Raw genomic sequence first — 23,657 nt, forward strand, 5'->3', positions numbered from 1 at the left:
TAATTTAATTTTATTAAATTTTAATAATTTTATTAAATTTTAATGGGTTATTTTATGGGGAAAGGGTTTTAAAATTTAGGGAAGCCAAACTGATTTAATTCTGTTTTAATTCTTTTTAATTTTTATACTGTATGTGTTTTAAATTTTGGCTGTTCACCGCCCTGAGTCCTTCGGGAGAAGGGCGGTATACAAATTTAAATAATAAATAAATACAAAATAAATAAATAAATAAATAATAAATTTAATTTAATTTAATTTAATTTAATTTAATTTAATTTAATTTAATTATTTAATTTAATTTAATTTAATTTAATTTAATTTATCGCATTTCTATGCCGCCCAACTCCCAAAGGACTCTGGGCGGCTTACAGCAAAAATAATGCGAACAATGAATCATAGAAAATTATTAAAAAAAACACGTTATAAAAACATTTTAAAAACATTAAAAGCCCATGCACACCATTCATGGCCAGATCTCACAAGATCGCAATAGCGAGATCAACGGCCCCAGGCCTGCCGGATAAAGCCAGGTCTTCACCGCTTTCCGGGAGGCCAATAGGGTGGGGGTAGTCCGGATCTCAGGAGATAACTGGTTCCAGAGAGCTGGGGCAGCCACAGAGAAGGCCCTCCCCCGCGGGCCCGCCAGCCGTCATTGTTTAGTTGACAGGACCTGGAGGAAACCAACTCTGTGGGATCTTACCGGTCGCAGGGAGCTATGCGGTAGAATAAGTATAGACTAAGTATATATGTATAATACAGACCCAAGGGGTGCACACCTACACACCCACGAGAGAGTACTGTAAAGAGGTTAGATTCATGCCCTGGATAACAAAAGGTTTTGCTTCCTGAACACTTTTGGGTGTATGTGTATATTATAGATTTTTGGCTGTTAATCCTGAAACTAACCTGAAATTTAACCTATCGCTTAACTTTTTATATAAATCTTCTGGTTTTGTAATTTCTTCTTACGTATATTTTTAAAGTTTACTGATTTTCCCTTGTGTTGTAAGATGCGTTGTGCAGCTCATGCATGTTCAGGCATGCACTGGGGCATATTTGCATAACATTTGCGGAACTGGTACAGTTTTGGGCATGCCTAGGCAGGCTTAGGCTGGATGGATGCTGCCTGGAAAGGCTCACATGCCCAGATGCTGTCATTTTGTTGATATCAATTTCGATGTATTTTGATGCACGGCAAAGCATTGTCTTATGTACGTGTAATTTACATAACTGGTAAACTGGTTCTAGATTTGTTATAGGACAATTGGGGACAGCAGAAATGTCTCCCCAATGTCTGAACAGATGTTATACATTCTGGCATGTACATGCTTAAGCCCCAAAGACGCACCATGACTGGAATTGTTAAGAAAGTGCATGCACTCCGTTTTAATTGTAAGGTTGGGGATCAAGGTAAGGCCTGGGCTGCTCGCATTTGTTGTGCACGATGTGTTTGTTAATCTTAGAGTTTGGCTCAGAGGAACCCAGAAGTCAATTCTGGTTGCTGTCCCAATGATATGGCGAAAACAGAATGTTCACACATGGCTTCTGTCTTAACTAATGTCACTGGTTTCTGTGCTAAAAATAAGAAATCAATTAAATACGCCAACCTGCCTCCAGCCATGATACCAATGCCGAATGATGACGATCTGCCAGTACTGTAACCAGCAGAGGAGCTTAGGCGAAACAGGTGAAGATGCTGCAATGCACCAGCCAGGCATGAACAGTGACAAAAGTTCCTGATTTTAACTGTGTATGTTTGGTGAACCTCATCTCAAAGAACAGACGTAAATGGCCTGGTCAAGGACTTGGGTTTGACAAAATCAGAAACGGAACTACTGGGTTCTAGTCTGCAAGGATGGTGCTTTGCTATTGCAAGATATGAAAACGTCTGTCTTCCAAAGCCACCAAGATGATTTAGCAAATTTCTTCGCACAGGTTGACAACCTCGTTTTCTGTGCTGACATTGATGGTTTGTTCACAGCTTTGGATGGTGAGCACGGCCCCCTAGAATGGCGTCTCTTTATTGATTCATCTGTGTTAAGCTGTCTTGTAACATAATGGCAATGTACAGCCTTCTGTTCCTGTTAGATAAGCGGCGCACATGAAAGAAACACATAGAAACGTGGAACTGTTGTTGAAACACATGCAGTACATCAAGTACATCTGGAATAACAGAATAATAGAGTTGGAAAGGAGCTTGGAGTTCTAGTCCAGCGGTTGTTAACCTTTCGGACCTCAGGGACCACTAAATTCATAATTTTAAATCCCGCGGACCACTAATATGAATTTTTTAAAAAGATAAATACTAAAATAATAGGCCTAGTGAAGGGGGTTGGTGTGGCCAGCACAGGAGGCAACCCTTCTCTTCTCCGGTCACCTCATGGCTGCTGGGCCCCTTAACCGCGGACCGCGGATCAGCTGAGCCAGCGAGGGCCGGGAGTTCTGTCTCTCCAGGTGCCTGGAGATGTTTTTGGCACACTCTTGCTAGCCCCAGCCCTGCCCACAGCGCCAGGCAACTTTGCAGCCGAGGGCCCCTCTCTTCCTCAGCTGACTTCGTGGCTCTGGAGCAGGTGGCGGCCACAAGTTTGTGCTCTGCCAGGCCTGGAGCTCGGGTGTTGCTCAGGCTGCTGCTACGATGAGGCAGAAAGCCATGCGGCCCGTTGGAATCAGCTCCCTGCCCCCCGCCCCCCGGCTGCTGCTGCTTGAGAAAAGGACAATTGTGGAAAGAATGTGCTTATGGTAGAAGTAAGAATTCCTGGCCCTCACTGGCTCAGCTGATCCACGGGCCACGGTTGAGGGGCCGAGCAGCCTTGAGGTGATCGTGCTCACTGCCTCCTGCACCTCAAAAAACATAAGACCTCCCCAAAAATAAGGCCAAGTGCTTATTTTTAAGCCTAAAAGAAAATAAATTGCAGAGAAACATGATAATAAAACAAAAAATGCAAATAATGTCCAGATTTTTCTGCGGACCACCAAAATTTTCTCACGGACCACTGGTGACCGCTGTTTTAGTCCAACCCTCTGCTCGGGCAAGAAAACCTATGTCATTTCAGACAAATGGTTGTCCAATCTCTTCTCAAAAACCTCCTGTGGTGATCTAAAAGTAGTGGATTTGCTGCTTGGGATACAGCTCAGATATACCAAATACTGTTGATACACATGCAAATGGGACAGCAGTGCAAAAGAGTGGCCACTCTGAAAGAATTTGGTTTCAGGCAGAAAAAAGCAGCATATGAACCACTAGTTGACCTGACAAAGGTATTCTTCCCTTTACTTCACATAAAACTCAGACTGATGGAAAGTTTCGTGAAGGTGAAGGTTTTCATTATTTGAAATAGATGTTTCCAAGAATAACTGATGCCAAGATTAAGGAAGGCATTTTTGTTGGTCCACAGACCAGATATGTCATCAGTGACAAGCGGTTTGAAGATCTGCTAGTGGGGCCAGAGAAAATTGCCTGGAAAGCAATCAAGGATGTTATTTAGAATTTTCTTGGCAACTACAAAGCAACAAACTACATTCAGCTGGTTGACAAACTTTTTACAGCATACATGATCATGATGTGCAAGATGTCACCGAAGATTCATTTTCTACATTCACACTTGGACTTCTTTCTTGAAAATCTAGGTGCAGTCAGAGAAGAACATGGTTTACGGTTTCCCCAAGGCATTGCCACAATGGAAAAATGGCATCAGGGCAACTGAAATCCATCAATCAGAGCTCGAGCGTTTAAAGACCAGATGCCCTTCCTGAGATAATTACTCATTGCACCCAGAGAGAGAAACATCTGCCACTACCTAGGATCGAACTCACAGCCTCCAGGTTGTGAGGCGAGAGCACCATCTCTAGGCCACCACATCACTCAACTGGTGTCCATCTATGCTGGCTGATTATTGTTGAACACATGGCAGTGAGATGTGTGGGGCAGTACAAATGAAGTTCAGCAGCAAAACGCTTTGGGCCTTGTTGAACTCAAGTAGAGTGTTGGAAATAGCAATAGCACTTAGACTTATATACCGCTTCACAGTGCTTTACAGCCGTCTCTAAACAGTTTACAGAGACAGTCTATTGCCCCTTACAATTTTTGGGTCCTTCTTTTACCCACCTCAGAAGGATGGAAGGCTGAGTCAACCTTGAGCCTGGTGAGATATGAACTGCCAAATTGCAGGTAGCCAGCAGTCAACAGAAATAGCCTGCAGTACTGCACTCTAACTACTGCACCACCGTGGCTCAAGTATTATGCAATTAAGTACATTATAGTCATTAAAAGTTAATTTCATGTTTATCAAGATTCCCACGTGATGTGGTCATAGTGAAATTATATTTGCCTTCAGTTTGAAGGGGGTCTATCATAATCACCAAAAGTTTTTAAGGAAGCAAAAAGAAATTTTTTTTCTGAAAAAAAAAATGTATTTCAGAGAAATCGGTGGGTGTGCACGCCTTGCACTCATACACACACGTATACAAAGGTTGGGTTCCTGCTTAACACTAAAAACTTATTTTTGTTGGTTTACTGAATAATATACAATTGATTGGGTTTGCTGGGGTTTGCATCATCACAGTTTCCTGAAATAATCACATTGGAAACTCATGACTGAATTAACCTATTTTTTTAGGTTCCATCCACTAGGTCTCATTGCCTCCCCCCCCTCATTAAGGTAAACCTGACTTGACCAGCCGTGCAAAGGCTTTTGATTTTTATGGACTAATTTATTTTATATATCAAATTTGGGAGAGTGATTCTGGGCACTGTGGGTACCGCTGGGTGCTAGTCATGCTCATTAAGCCCGAACAAACCACATTCACACTTCATACAACATGTGAATCCATTGTTACTTACAAGGACTTTTATAGAATGTGGGTAGCATATTTTTTTTTAGACAATACTATTTCAGAACATTTGCAAGGGAGGGGATTCTCTTGGTTTTAAAGCAGTGTTTTTTTTCAACCTTGGCAATTTTAAGCAGTGTGGATTTTAATTCTCAGAATTTCCTAGCCAGGCTGGGGAGTTTTGCAAGTTGAAATTCACACATTTTCAAAGTTGCCCAAGGTGGAAAAACACTGCTTTAAAGCGGAGTTTTTCGAGATTTTTTTTTTTTTAAACTAACAGGTTCGGCAGCCTGAACAAGTTTGAAAACATCTGGTTTAAAGCATCTCCCGGGGAGTGGAGAGAACTGTAAACAGAAAGCTTTGCAAACAGAGAATTAAGCTATCAGAAGCACATTTAATGAATAACATCCCCGCCTGAAGAGATCTAATAAGAGCTGTAGAATTTTCAGTGGTTGTGTGGGTCTCTGCTGTTAAGCCCTAGAATTCAAAAAGAGCTTTTGCCTCATTTAAATGGGTGCTTACAATCTGCTACAAGGGTTGCAAGAAATGGGGCACTGATGTGCAGTGGGTGATGGGTAATGGGGTTAATTCCAAAGGGGCTTTTTTAAAAAAATTATAATTTTTTAAATTTTCTTTTAATACACACATTCCATCTTACATTAAACAGGGTGTCATCTGCATATAAAATTCTTTTCTGTCTTAACAACTAAACTCACCACCATATTCATTTCTTACATTCATTCTTATATTAATACTAAATAATAATAATACTGATAAAATAACAAAAACCTAATATTTCTCTTCTTTCCTTATCTAATTTTGCAATACATTGCTTTCATATTATAATAATCTGATTCTTCCTTTTCTTGAATTGCAAGTGTTAATCTGTTCATTTCTGCACATTCTAATATTTTCTTAATCACTTTTTCATCTATAGGGATTTCTTCGCTTTTCCAATTTTGTGCAAATACAATTCTAGCTTGCAATTATTACATGAATAATCAAATATACAGTTTCTTTACTATAAATTCCCGGTAAAATCTCCAACAGGAACAATTCCGGTTTTAAATCAATATGTTGTTGCATCATCTTCTCCAGCCACATACAAATTTTTGCCTAGTATCTTTTTGCTTCCCCCACATGTCCACCACATATGGCCAGGGCAGCTTTTTATCAGGTCCACCTCATTTGCCAGTTGCGGCCCTTTCTGGATCGGGACTCCTTACGCACAGTCACTCAGGTGCTCATCACTTCTCACCTGGACTACTGCAATGCTCTCTACATGGGGCTCCCCTTGAGCACCCGGAGGCTCCAACTGGTGCAGAATGCAACCGCGCGGGGGATTATGGGAGCAAGAGGGCGCTCCCATGTGATGCCTCTCCTGCGCGAACTGCATTGGCTTCCAGTGGTCTTCCGGGTGCGCTTCAAGGTGTTGGTCACCACCTTTAAAGCGTTCCATGGCATTGGACCTGGGTATTTGTGAGACTGCCTTCTGCCACCGATAGCCTCCCACCGACCAGTACACTCCCACAGAGAGGGACTCCTCAGGGTGCTGTCAGCCAGGCAATGTCGGCTGGCGACCCCCAGTGGGAGGGCCTTCTCTGTGGCAGCTCCTGCCCTCTGGAACAATTTGCCCCCGGAGATACGAAGGATACCAGATCTCCAGGCCTTTCGCCGTGCCCTAAAAACTTTTCCATCAAGCAGGGCTGGCGTGAACCCCCCCCCTTTTTAGCTCTTTTTTAGCTCTTTAGCCTTTTAGCTTTTAAAGTGTAAATTGGGTTTTAATTGGATTGTTTTAAATTGTGGGCCAAAGCTGTATAATTCTTTTAATTGATTTTAAATTTTGTATTAGTATGTTTTTTATTCTTGGCTGTGCATTGCCCTGAGTCCAATAGGAGAAGGGCGGTATATAAATTAAATAATAATAATAATAATAATAATAATAATAATAATAATAATAATAATAATAATAATAATAATAATAATAATAATAATAATAATAGCATCATATGATAATACCACCTCCGTGTCTGTTGATATTTCCAACATTTAGTTTGATTTATCTTTAAACATTTTTGCCAGTCTTGTTTTTTTTTTTTTCCTTGAAGACGTTTCGTTTGTCATCCAAGAAATTTCTTCAGTTCTGGAAGTTCTGAAGAAGCTTCTTGGATGAGAAGCAAAAACATCTTCAAGGAAAAGAAACGAAGAAGAGGGGGACAATTTATTCTCCAAAGCGTCAGAAGGCAAGACAAGAAACAATGGATGGAAACTACTCAAGAAGAGAAACAACCCGGAATTGAGGAGGAACTTCCTGACAGTGAGGACAATTAACCAGCGGAATGGCTTGCCTCCAGACGTGGGTGCTTCATCACTGGAGGTTTTTAAGAAGAGACTGGACAGTCACTTGTCTGAAATGGGTGCTTGTCTGAAAAGCACCCACGGGGTGCTTAGATCTGGCTCGCGGGGCTGCCCTGGAAACAGCGAAGGACTGGCCCGCAGTGCCCGTGGCAGTGAAAACTCAGCCTTTCTGAGCTCCGTTTTTATTGGCAGAGGGTTGCAGGAGGCCGTCCCAGACAAAAACTGAGTTTGGGAGCCCGTTTTCGCTGGCAGAGCACTTGGGCCACCACAGGTACCCCTGACACAAGTCATGTTAAGCTGGCCACGCTCCCCCCGCCTCGCCCCCTGCCGCCCCGAGGTCCGATACAACCAGAGGTGGGTTTCAGCAGGTTCTGACCAGTTCTGGAGAACCAGTAGAGGAAATTTTGAGTAGTTTGGATCACCGGCAAATACCACCTCTGACTGGCCCCATCTATTCTCTGCCTCCCAAGTCCCAGCTGATCGGGAGGAAATGGGGATTTTGCAGTAACCTTCCCCTGGAGTGGGGAGGGAATGGAGATTTTATAGTATCCTTCCCCTGCCACGCCCATGAAGCCACTCCCATCATGTCACTGTGTTTTTTTATTTACCAGCTGAGCTCTCATTTCTGGACTGTCAGACTTTCCGTAGCTTGCCAACTTTTGTTATCAGTAAGCTAAACTGCGCATGTCCTCCACCCACATTCCTTCTCACACTTTTCTTTCTTCTCTTGCCAAGAAGTCCAACCACAGAGAGGTGGCCGGCACGAACTTTATAAAAATGTAACAATTAATTTTTAGATAGTTAGATGTTTTATTTTCTTTACAATAAATATGAGTTTTCTTAGAAGATATATCTTCCGGTTTGTTTTCTTAAAAGTATGCTGGCAAGGAAAGGTCTTGATCCACCCCTCTTAATCAAGGTGCGATTATCCCAAAGGCAGAATGGGATTAATCAGCGCCCTGACACATCAAGCCATGCCATGCCCCCCCCAAGCCACGCCCACAGAACCGGTAGTAAAAAAATTTGAATCCCACCACTGGATACAACCCTGATGCAGCCCTCAATGAAATCGAGCTAGGCACCCCTGGTATAGGGTCTTCTGCTTGAGGAGGGGGTTGGATAACAAGACCTTCAAAGTCTCTTCCAGCTCTATTCTGATTGATTGATTGAAAAGCAAAAACAAAAAACCCTCTACAGCTCTTATTAGATCCCTTCAGACAGGGATGTTATTAATTAGATGCACTTTTGATCGGTTAACTCTCTGTTTGCAAAGCTTTTTCTTTACAGTTCTCTCCATTCCCCAGGAGATGCTTTAAACCAGATGCTTTCAACCACGTCCTGGATGACTGAGAACCTCCATAGACGAATGGAGTTCGTATTAATAGTTTATGGAATGTATATATCTCCTACCTCCCAGGGATTCTAGGAGAAATTTGCAAAAAGCTTGTTTATATTTTTGAAATTATTTTAGGTTTCTCTCTGGGTTTTGGTGTTCAAAAGGGCAATTCCTCCTCCCTCCGCCCCAGCCAGTTCCTGGAGTTTTAGCAACTGTGATTTGAGCGAAGAGAAGGCACTGCCAAAAAAAGGAGAGTGCAAGGTCAGGCAGCAGTGTGCCCTCAAATGACTCATTGTGATTGCAAAAAAAATATCAACAGCCAGATTCAAATCCTCCCTCAGGTATAAAACTCACTACAGGTAATCCTCAATTTACGACCACAATTGAGCCCAAACTTTCCATTGTTGCTAAGTGAGAAATTGGTTCAGTGAGTTTTGCCCCATTTTACGACTTTTCTTGCCATAGTTGTTAAATGAATCACTGCAACTATTCAGTTAGTAACACGGTTGTTAAGTGAATTCGGTTTCCCCATTGACTAGGCTGGTCGGAAGTTTGCAAAAGAGGATCATGTGACCCCAAAACACTACAATTGTCATAAATGTGAGTCAGTTGAGAAGCTTTCTGAATGAACAATCACGTGACCACGGGGATGTTGCAACGGTCGTAAGGGTGACAAATGGTCATCACTCACTTTTTTCAGTGCCGTTGGAACTTTGAACAGTCACTAAGGAAAATGTTTTAAGTCGGGGATTACCTGTATGTCTCCAGACTGAACTGCCTCACAGAGTTATTCTGAAAATATTATAGTCCTGAAAGGACTCTAGTTCAGGAGCAGTCTGTCTGTTTTACCTATAGAATTTGGCACTACTAACTGAGGTAAAAATTCTGGAGAGATGGATTTGACTTGTTAGTTTGATTCAGGCCTTGTATATTTTTACTTATTATTTGTTCCAGCCTGATATTCAGAGATACCGTATTTTTCGGAGACGCACTGGAGTATAAGATGCAACTTAGTTTTTGGGGAGGAAAATAAGAAAAAAGCTGATTGGCAGGTGGATCGGCCTCCCGGAATACCCCCAATCAGCTGTTCCCAGAGGTGAATTTTAGCAACAGGTTCCTTGGTTGTGAGCTCTGTGCCTTGCTTTTTTTTGGCTTTTTTTTTCTGCCTCTGAAAGCCTCCGAAACAGAGCTTCAGAAAAAAAGCCTCTAAAACTCTGTTTGGGGGGCTTCTTTTCTGAAGCTTCGTTTCTGATGCTTTTTTCAGCCTCTGAAACCTCTGTTTGAGAAGCTGGGCGGGGCTCCATTCGGAGTATAAGACGCACCCAGATTTTCACCCTCTTTTTTTGGGGGGAAAAATGTGCGTCTTATACTCCGAAAAATATGGTACCCTGTTTTCCTGAAAATAAGACATCTCCTGATAATAAACCCAATCGGGCTTTTGAGCACATGCTCTAAAATAAGCCCTTCCCTGAAAATAAGCCCTCCATGAAATATTTAAATGCATGTGCAATCAGTCCCCGCCATTTCCTCTGGGTTCCTCCACATGCCCCAAAATAATAAGGCCTCCCCGAAATAAGGCCAAGCGCTTATTTCAGGGTTCAAAAAAATATAAGGCAGGGTCTTATTTTCGGGGAAATACAATATATTCCAGTAGAATCCACAGGATCCCTATAATCAAACTTGCTCATACATGAGTAGAGGGAAGGAAAGGGAAGAAAAGGGAATGGAGGGGACCTTGGAAGTCTTCTAGTCCAACCCCCTCCTCCTCAAGCAGGAGACCCTATATCAGAGTTCCCCAACCTTTCCGGATTGGTGGCCTGGAATGGGGGGAGGAGGGAAAGAGGGGATCAGTGGTGGGTTCCTCCCGGTTCGGTCCGGTTCTCCCGAGCCGGTAGCGGTGACGATATGACATCACCGAACTGGTTCTGCCCGCCCGCTCCCCCGCTCCCCACCCCCCACGCCCCCCCACCCCCAGTGTTATTCTTACCTTTTATTTGGCCCCACCCCCAATCTATTGCTGCCTCCTGAGTCCCAGCTGATGGCTTCAAAGGGCCGCCCTACAGCTAAAAAAAACCCCAAATGTGTAGACCAGTGCCTGCAAAAATACGTGAGTAGATCAGTGCCTGCAAAAAATAAATGGGTAGATCGGTACAGCTCTGCAAGCAGTTAAAAGCCTGGTAGACCAGTACCTCAGCTAAATCCTAAATAATGGTCACATGACCATCAAGCCATGCCCACAAAATAAGCCACACCCACAGAACCGGTAGTAAAAAAAAATTAGAACCCACCCCTGGAGGGGAGGATTTCGTGGGAGGGGCAAGCACAAGTGTGCATGTGACATTCACGGTGATGTGCGAGTGGGGCCATGAGCGCCTGCTGACACTAGTGTGTGAGGGGTTGTGCATGCGCGCAAAAGCGCATTCACTAGCCAGCCACTCACACGACCCGGTGGCGATTAGCCCGTGGCCCACAGGTTGGGGACCCCTGCCCTATACCATATCAGACTAGTGGCTGTCCAGTCCCTTCTTAAAAACCCCCAGGGATGAAGCACCCACAGCTTCTGGCATTTTTTTTTTTCCTGGAGGAAAGCAGCATTTTAAAAAAAACAATCTTTTGGTTCTCTGACGGCCTTTTTGATGGTTTGGCCGATGAGCGCAGTGTGCCTGATTGGAGAGCACTCTGTATATTGCAATTACTCCGTTGGTCCTTTTATTAGATTAATAAAAGCAGGCTGTCTCCAGCTCTTTGTTAAGCACAGCCATAAAGAATTAGGACAGCAGACATGAATGCACGAAGCCACATGGCTTTTGATTTTTATGTACACGAATCTAGGATGATCCAAATATCTCCCCGGTTGCATTTCTTGGGGTTGGGAGTGGGGGGGAAACAAATGGGTCTCTTCTTAGACCCACCATAGAGAGGGTTGGGTCATACGTATCATTTCCTATATCTCTTGAGGATATAAACAGAATTGGTTCTTACCGTGACTCTGCATTTATGATTTATTCTAGATAGACATATAGCCAGTGTGTTTAAAATGGCCAGTGAAGAGAAACTGATTGACTGCTATAAAAGGTAATATGGCAGCCTAAAACCTCAGGAAATAATGACAATCTTGAAGGTTCAGACAGATTTAAAAAAAAGGATGATTGGATTCTGGAGTCTCCTTTGAAAGGAAAGAGGGAGAGGAAGGAGACTTTGCATAGAAACCTTGGCCAAGTGATGTAGCGAGATGGCAGTCTACGCTTGGCTGGCTGTGGAGCATGGGCTCCATTGCGCATAGCAATAAGAGCTAGTGGGAAGAGCTGCCTGTCAATTGGGCAAGGCTGAGATATTCCATTGTTTTCCTATTTGGGATAGATGCATTGATTTTTTTTAAAAAAAAATTGTATCGGACATAATGGAGGGGTTTGTACCAAGCTGCCCTGCATTTCTAATAGAAAATATTTATTGGGGGGTTTAGTGTGAATTTTCCATGGCTTGTTCCCTTCTTTTTCAGCAGAGGTTCCTGTCTAAGACATTGTCAGTATCTTGCCATAATACGACTTTGATTGATTTATTTATTACATTTTTATCCCTAATAAGGTGACTCTGGGTGGCTTATACGGTAAGTTATAAAATAAGTAAAAAAAAATAATTAAAATATGAAAACTACATAGATTATGACTGTCAAACTGTATTGACTCCAGAACCAAGAGAAAACATTATAGCCGTAGGCATCAGTGCTAATTAATGCTTACATCCTTATAGAGAGATAGCCTATCTTTATTAAACTTCTACAATGGAAAACAATTCTAAACTTTCTGGTAACTCATCTTGATAAACCGGCAAGAACTGAAAATTGCCTTTTTTTTTAAGCCTTTCCATCGAGAAATATTGTCAGCAAAATTACCAGGTGAGTATGGAGTGTGTTGGTACAGCGGCCATTTTGACTTTTTTTGACCTCTCTCCTGTGCTCCCTTGTATTGTGCTGAGCTTCCAGTTGAATTTTTTTGTCGTCTCCATTTTGGGCCGTGTGTGTATGTGTGTCTTTGCGTATGTGTGTTTTTCTTAATGCTGCTTGATGTTCTTACTTTGTTAAGCTGCCCAGTGTCTCTGGGCTAGAAAAACTGCCAAGTAAATTAATGAAATTTGAGCTGAAGGGAAAATCAGCTTTTGGAAAAGATCCACCATTCTCTCCTGTTAGCATTTGATGCATTTTTTGAGTGATGGGCAGAAATGCCATAAACCTAATTTCAGGGCTGCCCACTCATGAAACCAGCAGACAAATGTGATTAAAAGTTAAAAACAAAATAAGAGTCCGAGCTGAATGGTAATTTGGTTGTGGGTGACTAAGAGGCCAGCGAATGGGCAGGGAATCTAGCTTGTATTTATTTCTCTCATTTAATGGTCCTGTGCCTGGCTTTTCTTATACAGCCAACCAAAGGAGCCAGCAACGGTGAATAAACAGATTAAAGCAATCAATCATAAAGCAATAAAATCTGCAAAAAACAAAGAGACAAAGCAAAGCAAAGGACTGGAGTTAAAAGGAGGAGGCAGGATGTAGTCAGTTGGGGGGGGGGGGTTGGGGAAAATCCAGCAAAGGAGCAGAAAAAGCAAAATGCCAGAAGCTGAGAAACAAGATGTTAAGTGAATCACTTCAGTTGTTAAGCAGATTGCATGGTTGTAAAACGAGGCTGGCTTCTGTGGGCGTTGTCTGTCAGAAACCGGCTGGGAAGGTCGCAAATGGTGATCATGTGACTCCAGGCGGTTTCATCCGTCATAAACGCAATCTGGTTGCCAAGTGCCTGAATTTTGATCACCTGCCTGCGGGGATATCGCAATGAGGAGCCTGAGTGGCGTAGGAGGCTAATGCCTCCTAAGGCAGCATTTAACATCCAGCTGCCTGCAATTACTGTGAGTTCAATTCTCACCAGGCTCAAGGTCAACTCAGCCTTCCATCCTTTCTAAGGTGGGTAAATTGAGGACCCGGTTTGTGGGGGCAATAAGCTGACTTTGTATAAAATATACAAAAGTATGAAGGCTATTGCTTAACGCATTGTAAGCCGCCCTGAGTCTCCGGAGAAGGGCAGCATATAAATCTAATTAAAAAAAAATGATTGTAAGTGCAAGAACTGTTCTTAAGTCACTTTCTTCAGTGCTGTTGTCACTTCAAACAGTTGCTAAGCGGATGGTCGTAAGTCAAGAACTACCTGGTCAGTAAATACAGGTAACCCACATACTGAAAGACGACTCTTTATGTGTGCTTCAGAACACATCATTTTGAGGCTGGTGGACTGAAAATACATTTTGCAATCCATGGGGCATTTGGAAAAAAAACCTTTTTATTTCTTTACAAGTGGTCCTTGACTTACATCCATTCATTTAGTGACCGTTCGAAGTTACAGCGGCACTGAAAAAAGTGACTTACGACCGTTTTTCACACACTTACGACTGTTGCAGTATCCCAGGGTCATGTGATAAGGGATGCTTGGCAACTGGCATGTATTTATGATAGCTGCAGGGTCGCGTGGTCCCCTTTTGCGACCGTCTGACAAGCAAAGTCAGTGGGGAAGCTAGATTCACTTTACAATCGTATTACTAATAAAGGAGAATATTTGTAGCTCAGGGTTGACGTGAGGGGTCCTTGGTGCTCTCTGAACTTACTTGTTTTCTAGCAGACATTTTATTACTCTAACTAGGTAATGCTAGCACTGATGATGTTACCTAGTTAGGGGAATGGAATGGAATGGCGGAGAGGGGAGGGGAGGGGAGGGGAAAGGAGAGGAGAGGAGAGGAGAAGAGAGGAGAGGAGAAAAGAGAAGAGAAGAGAAGAGAGAAGAGAAGAGAAGAGAAGAGAAGAGAAGAGAAGAGAAGAGAAGAGAAGTCAAGTCTTTATTGGCCAAGTGTGATTGGACACACAAGGAATTTGTCTTGGTACATACGTTCTCTGTAAATAAAAGAAAAGGTACATTCGCCAAGAATCATAAGGTACAACATTTAATGATAGTCATAGGGTACAAATAAGCAATCAAATCATATTAGGAAACAGTCAATATAAATCGTAAGGATACCAGAAACAAGGTTGCAGTCATACAATCATAAGTGGGAGGAGATGGGTGATAGGAACGATGAGAAGATTAATAGTAGTGCAGACTTAGTAAATAGTTTGACAGTGTTGAGGGAATTAGTTGTTTAGCAGTGATGGTGTTCGGGGAAAAACTGTTCTTGTGTCTAGCTGTTTTGGTGTGCAGTGCTCTATAGTGTCATTTTGAGGGTAGGAGTTGAAACAATTTATGTCCAGGATGTGAGGGGTCTGTAAATATTTTCACAGCCCTCTTTTGAATGAAACGTCTGCAAGAAAACAAGCAAGCTCAGAGAGCACCAAGGACCCCTCAGTTGTGTTACTAACGTAACAACTGCAGTAATTCACTTAGGAAGTGTGCCAAGAAAGGTCGTAAAATGGGGCAAGACTCATTTACCAACTATCTCACTCAGCAACAGAAATGTTGGGCTCATTTGTGGTCATAAGTCAAGGACTATCTGTACCTGGTTGATTCCCCCTCCCCCCAAACCTAAACAGAGTTGGATTATTATTAGTTAATTATTGGATGGGAGACCACCAGGAAAAATAAGCCGGACAAATTACATCTCAGAAGAAGGCTACCTGTATTTCACTCAGCTTTTATATCGCTCCAATCATACCTAATTTAAAACATTTTATGCATTAATCTGTAGAGATTCTCAGTCATCCAGGTCAAGGTTGTCCCAAAGGTGCTTTTTGGGCACCTGAGGAGGCAATTGGATTTTCTTGTTTTTTTCTTTGGAGGCTTTTCTCTAAAGGACCCTTTAAAAGGATGCAAATGACCAGCTGTCTGCAAGGAATATAAATCCTTCCATTCCCCACTATCCTATCAGAGCTGAAGAAGCTTCTTGGATGAGAAGTGAAACGTCTTCAAAGAAAAACAAACACGAAAGTCCAGTTGCCTCCTGAAAAAAGCACCTTGTGGGACAGCTTATGCATTACTAATTAAGCCGCCTTAGCTTTTAGCCGGGTGTGAGAATCGGGTTTTGCTTTTGCACAAACAGATTTGGATCAGGGGTGAAATCCAGCAGGTTCTGACAGGTTCTGGAGAACCAGTAGCGGAAATTTTGAATAGTTCGGAGAACCGGCAAATGTCATCTCTGACTGGCCCCAGAGTGGGGAGGGAATGGGGATTTTGCAATATCCTTCCCTCAGGAGTGGGGAGGGAATGGGGATTTTGCAATATCCTTCCCTCAGGAGTGGGGAGGGAATGGGGATTTTGCAGGGGATCTTCCCCTCCCTTGAATGTATTTGTGGGGTGGCTTAAGGTTGAAATGGGGTAGAGTCTTTCTTTCTTTGGATTGTTTATTTCCAGCCTCCAAGGGAATTCACTGCATAATTAAAACAATCCGTTACAGTTAAAACAATGGAAAAAAGTAGAACACGGATCCAGTGAGCTAAAAGACATAAAAATAAAACTTCAGCAAATTAGAGCACGTAAGCAAATACCGGCTGGGTGTTACCCAAAACAGGTTGAAGCTTTAAAGGGGGAGACGCAAACTCAAAATAAGGGGGAATTCCTTGTTCACAAGCCCTATTAAACAAGGGACTTGCAGACTGAGTCATGAGAGATTTCCAAGCAAAGACTAAACAAACCCTTTGTGCAAGATGATCTGAAGATTTCTTCAGCCTCCTCCTCGATCCCTTCATGAAGATTCAGGTTGTGCATTGTCCTCATTGTTCTCTCCCCCCCTCCCCACATTTATTACATGAAAACATTACAGGTAATAAGACAATTAGAACAGTGGTGAAATCCAATTTTTTTTTATTACCAGTTCTTTGGCCGTAGTTTGGTGGGTGTGGCTTGGTGGGCATGGTAGGGGAAGGATACTGCAAAATTTTCATTCCCATCCCATTCCAGGGGAAGGATACTGCAAAATTCCCTCCCCACTCTGGAGCCAGCCAGAAGTGGTGTTTGCCAGTTCTCCAAACTACTCAAAATTTCCGCTGCCAGTTCTCCAGAACCTGTCAGAACCTGCTGGATTTCACCCCTGAATTAGGACCAGAATTTCCATTGCTAAGCATGGCAGCAGTTGTTGAGTGGCACCCAAATTATATTGCTTTCCTTTTTTCCTGGTTAAGCAAATGATTGCAGTTAAGTGAGCCGTGTGGTCGTTAAACGAATCTGACTTCCCCCATTCACTTCGGTTGTAAGAAGCCGGCTGGGAAGATGGCAAATGGCAATCACACGACCTCCAGATGCTGCAACCGTTGTAAATATATCAGTTGCCAAGCCCTGTGATGGTTGTAAGTGTGAGGATCAATTGCAAGTCACTATTTTCAGTACCGTTGTAACTTCGAAATTGCTATGGTTGTAATTCAAGGACTCCCTGTAAAGGTTTTTTTTTTTTTTTGTATCTTTCCCTTTCCTATATGTATGTGCATTCATCCCTCTGTCCTCCACCAATAGGAATGATAGAGGTAGTCCTTGACTTACAACAGTTCATTTAGTAACCGTTAGAAGTTACGACGTCACTGAAAAAAGTGACTTATGACTATCTTTTTCACACTTATTGCAGCATCCTCACAGTCACGTGACGAAGATTTGGATGCTTGGCAACTGGTTCGTATTTATGATGGCTGCAGTGTCCCTGGATCATATGAACACCATTTGAGACCTTCTGACAAGCAAAGTCAATGGAGAAGACAGATTCACTTAACAACCGGGTTATTAACTTAACAACTGCAATGATTCACTTAACAAGTGTGGCAAGAAGAGTCATAAAATAGGGCAAAACTTACTTAACAAATGTCTCACTTGGCAACATAAATTTTGGGCTCAATTATTGTCATAAAATAGGGACGCAGTGGCTCAGTGGCTAAGACGCTGAGCCTGTCGATCGAAAGGTCAGCAGTTCAGCGGTTCGAATCCGTAGTGCCGCATAATGGGGTGAGTTCCCGTTACCTGTCCCAGCTTCTGCCAACCTAGCAGTTCGAAAGCAGGTAAAAAATGCAAGTAGAAAAATAGGGACCACCTTTGGTGGGAAGGTAACAGCGTTCCATGCACCTTTGGCATTTAGTCATGTCGGCCACGTGACCACGGAGAGTCTTCAGACAGCGCTGGCTCTTCGACTTTGAAACAGAGATGAGCACTGCCCTCGAGTCAGGAACCACTAGCATATATGTGCGAGGGGAACCTTTATCTTTATGGTCAGAAATAAATAAATAAATATGGATGGATGATTGATTGAGCTTGTGTGGATAAAATGCTGCTTAGTCTTCCCTGAGGTTTGAAATCAAGCTCTTGGAAACCTCACAAGGTTGTTTTTTTTGTGGGGGCCATAGGAACTGGAAACTTTTCAGTTGTCCAAAATAAAGGTAGTGCTTGGATAATGACAACAACAATGGTAGATGTGGCTGTAAGACATTGTAGATTCTCCCAATCTGATCCAATTGCTTACACTTTGTATTTGGGCACATGGTGCATTTTGTGTGTTGGGGGAGGGGAAAAGAGAGAGGGAGAGAAAGAGAAAGAAAGAAGGAGAATATATATCATTTCACATTCAAGGGGCATCAAAGTGTGTGTTGGGGAGGGGAAAAGAGAGAGGGAGAGAAAGAAAAAGAAAGAAAGAAAGGAAGGAAGAAAGAAAAAGAAAGAAAGAAAGAAAGAAAAAGAAATTTCACATTCAAGCGGCATCAAAGTGTCTTTAATCAAGTTTTTCATTGTGCTTTGATTTGCTTGTTATCTTTCCTGGTTCGCTCGACTGGCAAATTCAACGCTCATATATATTTCATGGGCACAGAATAAATGAATCAATACAGCATTTTATGCTCTGGCGTCTCATCCATCAACCGACGTGTGCCTGCTCGCCGCTTGTACAGCTACGGGCAAGCTCGGGAAAATGTAGATAAATTAACCATCCCTCCTCGCTACATCCTGCACTGCCTTCCCCTGAGATAGGCTGGGTTACAACATCCATCATCCCTGGCCAGCCTGCCCCTCTGCCAGACGGCTGTTCTGCTTTTAAAAAGTGGGAATGGACAAATTTGGCTCCCGTTTCTGGGTCTCTAACCTCGCTTGAAGAGGTCGCTGGGAGCAAAGTCCTCTCCTCTGCTGAAGGGTTAAGTTGAGCAAGTCCTGTCTTCCTAGAAAAGCGATGGAGATTTGATTCACAACGGGGAAGGGAGGCGGGTGGGCAGGCAGGCAGGCGGGCTCTCCTTCTCCTCCCCTTCCCGCCCCGCCTCTTGCCTCTGGTGACATGAGAAACTGCCTTTCGCTTCTTGGTCCCCAATCCGGGAGCCATCAAAGAGCTGCAGCAGACACAAAGGCTGCAAGGCGGGGGTGAGTTTGGGCAGGTAAAATATATATATATATAGGGGGGGGAAGCCCCCTGCAATGGAGGAGGGGGTAGCCAAGTGCTAGGGAAGGGGGAAGAGATGGAGAAACCGAGGCTGGAGGAAAGCGAGTGCCAGGACCATGGACAAACTTTAGCTGTACCCATTAGATGGCACAGGAATAAATTGAGGACGTTGGTGTAATAAATCTACTAGTCCTTAAGGTGCTCTGTTGCTTTGCTGCAACAAACCAGCTCTGCCATTGGTCTGGGAATTGTGAATGCCGGACTGCAGGCTGACACTGGTACACCGGCTGAGCTGGTGGGTGCGCTTTTCAGGCTTGGCGCACAGCTCCTTGCGCAGATTTTGCCTGTAAAGGGACTCCTAGGGCACAAGGCCTCGGTTGGTTGGTTGTGGTGTCCTTGGGACTCCAGGTTAAGGGATGAGTAACGGTGGAGAGACTTCCCTGGAGAAGCAAGCCTCTGGTCTGTCGTTCTTCCTTTCCCCTGCTGATGTCTTTTAAGATGGAGCGTGACTAAGGGGGTCTCTTCATTTACTCCAACATGAGGAAAAGGATAGTCGGGACAGGGATCCAAAGGTGGGAGGGAATTTAAAGGAAGGGTCCCCAGAACATTTCGCTAAATTTTGGGGGTGCATAGTTGACCCGTCGAAAGTTTGCAGCAGAAAAGGCAACGTAGGGGGATCTAAAACAGTATTTCTCAACCTCGGGGTACTTCAAGATGGGGGGACTTCGACTCCCAGAATTCCTCAGCCAGCCATGTTTAGCTGGCTGAGGAATTCTGGGAGTTGAAGTCCCATCAAGTGGCCAAGGTTGAGAAACACTGCTCTAAACCTGGCCGAATGCCAGTTGCAGAGATTAAAAAAAAAAAACAATGGAGGGGAAATTAAATAGCCAGGTTTTGAAGGTCTACAATGGGACGTATAGACGGTCTGTAGTTCCTGGGTGTGTAGATTCATGTAAACAAAGATTTGTAGTTTAAGTCCATGTGATTTCTGATGACACGCGTTGTTTTGGCAAGAAAGCAAACTCTTCTTTGGCAGAATATTCCTCTTTGGAGAAAGCTCCAATGTGACCCTGCCAGCTTGTTCCAGGGATCTGCACAGGGCACTCATTACAGAGTAGACCAACATTCTGCAATGCTAAGGATGCTTAATAAAAAAAAAAAAAAACTTACTTACTTGGATCATCCTGCACAAGTTATCTGACTAACGTCCTTTAAAATCCTCGTTTTAATTTAGGCCTGGTTGTTGAAAGAAAATAGAATTTCAGAGTTGACCACTCTTATTAAAGTAAAGCAACTGTTATTTTTTAAAAAAATATTTGGAAGCAGCAATTGCCGGCATAGATAAATTAAGATTTTAAAATCCTGACAAAAAAATATAAAAGATTGGTGTAGATACTGAATTTTAAAAGTAATTACAAAAAGAATGGGCTAGGCAGGTGAGAGTTTCAACAAAATAGGTAGTCCTCGATTTATGACCACGTTTGAGCCCAAAATTTCTGTTGCTAAGTGAGACAGTTATTAAGTGAATTTTGCCCCATTTTTACAACCTTTTTGTTATAGTGAGAAACATAGTTGTTAAGTGTATCTGACCTTCCCATTGACTTTGCTTGGCAAAGATGATCACATGACCCCAGGACATTGCAACCAGTGGTGAAATCCAATTTTTTTTTACTACCGGTTCTGTGGGGGTGGCTTGGTGGGCGTGGCAGGGGAAGGATACTGCAAAATCTCCATTCCCACTCCACTCCAGGGGAAGGATACTGCCAAATCCCCATTCCCACCCCACTCCTGGGTGAAGGATATTGCAAAATCTCCATTCCCCCCCCACTCTGGGACCAGCCAGAGGTGGCATTTATTTATTTATTTTATTGAATTTGTATACCGCCCTACTCCCGAAGGACTCAGGGCGGTGAACAGCCATAGAATAAAACATATAAATACAAAATTTAAAATAGAATAAAACGAATTAAATAATTTGGCTGAACAAATTTAAAACCCCAATAATTTAAAACCAAATTTAAAATTTCCATTTAAAAAGGGGAAAGACTTAGGTCAGGCCAGCTTGATGAAATAGGAAAGTCTTGAGCGTGCGACAGAAGGTACACAGATCCGGGATCCTCTGTATCTCCGGGGGGAGCTCGTTCCAGATCGTAGGTGCCCCCACAGAGAAGGCTCTCCCCCTGGGGGCCACCAGTCGACATTGTTTGGCCAACGGCACCCGGAGGAGCCCCTCTCTATGGGAGCGTACTGATCGGTGGGAGGCTATTGGTGGTAGCAGGCGGTCCCGTAAATAACCAGGTCCTAAGCCATGGAGCGCTCTAAAGGTGATAACCAAAACCTTGAAGCACACTCGGAAGGCCACCGGGAGCCAGTACAGCTCGTGCAGGAGAGGTGTTACATGGGAGCGCCACGTCGCTCCCGTCACCACCCGTGCGGCCGCACTCTGCGCCAGTTGGAGCCTCCGAATGCACCTCAGGGGGAGCCCCATGTGGAGAGCGTTACAATAGTCCAGACGGGAGGTGACGAGGGCATGAGTGACCGTGCGTAAGGAGTCCCGGTCTAGAAAGAATTTGCCTCCTCTCCTTCTCCGAACTGCTCAAAATTTCTTCTACCGGTTCTCAAGAACCTGTCAGAACCTGCTGGATTTCACCCCTGATTGCAACCAACATAAATGTGAGTCAATTGCCAAGCGTCTAAATTTTGATCCTATGACCGTGGAGATGCTGCAATGGTCGTAAGCTTAAAAAAACGGTCATAAGTCACTTTTTTTCGGTGCCATTGTAACTTCGAATAATCATTAAACAAGCCATTGTAAGTTGAGGCTTAGCTGTAGTTTGGGTGTTTCCCATCTGAGCTTGGCTGACTGGAAAACTTGTCCTTTGCCATGATATTTCCTTTCAGCAATTAACCAGTGGAACCGTTTGGCTTCAGAAGTTGTGGCTGCTTCATCAACGGAGGCTTTTAAGAAGAGACTTGGACAGCCACTTGTCTGGAGTGGTAGGGTCTCCTGCTTGAGCAGGGGGTTGGACTAGATGACCTCCAAGGTACCTTCCAACTCTGTTATTCTATGTTCTAATGTGGAGATCAAAACAAACTACATTTATAATGATCCGCACATCCCTAATCCCTAACAGCCTAAATAAAAAGCATTTTCAACAATTATCCACTTTCTCTGTGATCACCCCATGTTTAACCAGCCACGTCTCCGTGTCCCTGCAGCATCCATCCACTTTTTCTTCTTCACTCTTTTCAGGGCTAAACGGAATGCCACCTCAGAGAGCAGCCATGGGATTACCTCAGAACGTTTAATCGGTGTATGTTTCCTTAAAAAAACAATCCTATTTTCACTCATTTTCATCTTTTGTTTATTAAATACATTTATTTTTTTTTAAAAAAAAAACCTCTTTGCTCTTGGGATGGAGTGGCTCAGCCTAAAAATGATTGACATTTCTAACAACTCCCAGAGTGAAATTCTGCCAAGAGTTTGGGGAGGGAGGAGGGGGCTTACCCTGAGAATTGTATAGGCGTCACCTTCACCGTAAGAATAGGTATCAGTCTGGTAGCAAATTCCATCCACAATGATCTTTTTGGGAGGCACACAGGGATTTTTGTCTGGGTCTTCAAGTTCTCACTTTTGTAGCAGTAGCCCCTGAAGGTCTTTCAAAGGCAGCAGATCATAAACCTGAAAATAACGGAACCCCAGTTCAATACTGGTAGTTCCTCGACTTACGACCAATTTCCCCCTTGAGTTTACTCGTCGGAATGGCTGGCAATGAATGGGTTGGCGGCCCGAAGGGGAGGGAGGAGGGAAAGAGGGAGCAAGCGGATGTGCCCGTGTGCGCGTCCATGCGCGACGTTTGTGGTGACAGTCGTGCAAGTGGGGCCCAGTGGCGATTAGCCCATGACCCGGTAGTGGGCCGCGGCACACAGGTTGGGGACTCCTGGTATAGGGTCTCCTGTATGGAACAATGGAGGATTAATTCACACCCCCTACCCTTTGTGACATCTTTTTGAAGAGTGGATTCATATTATGTACTGGAAGACTGCTAGCATGATAAAAGGGCTTAAAGCAAGAGTAGTCCACGCAGGGTAGCGCTCCATGGCTTAGGACCGGGGTACTTATGGGACCGCCTTCTGCCACCAATAGCCTCCCACCGGCCAGTTTGCTCCCACAGAGAGGGCCTCCTCAGAGTGCCGTCGGCCAGACAATGTTGGCTGGCAACCCCCAGGAGGAGAGCCTTCTCTGTGGTGGCACCTACCCTTTGGAACAATCTACCCCCAGAGATACGAGTGATCTCCGACCTCCGGACTTTTCGTCGGGCCCTAAAATCTTATTTTTTTCAGTTAGCTAGTCTGTCCTGATTTTATGGTTGGTTTTAAAATTTGATACGGATTTTTAAATTGATAAGTTTTAAATTACGGGCCAAATTTATTTAATTATTTTAAATCTATTTTTAGCTTTATGTATAAATGATTTTTATCTTGGCTGTTCACCGCCCTGAGTCCGAAAGGAGAAGGGCGGTATAGAAGTTTGAAAATAAAAATAAAAAATAAAATAAAATTGAGGACCCAGTTGTGGGGGCAATAAGCTGACTTTGTATAAATATACAAAAAGGATGAAGACTATTGCTTAGCACATTGTAAGCCGCCCTGAGTCTCCGGAGAAGGGCAGCATATAAATCAAATAAAAAAAAAAAAAAAACTTACAACAGTTTGTTTAGTGACCGTTCAAAGCAGTGGTGGGATTCCAAATCTTTTCCGACCGGCT

This window comes from Pantherophis guttatus, chromosome 2, assembly GCF_059756535.1.
Source record: "Pantherophis guttatus breed Tessera chromosome 2, ASM5975653v1, whole genome shotgun sequence".
Taxonomy (NCBI): domain Eukaryota; kingdom Metazoa; phylum Chordata; class Lepidosauria; order Squamata; family Colubridae; genus Pantherophis; species Pantherophis guttatus.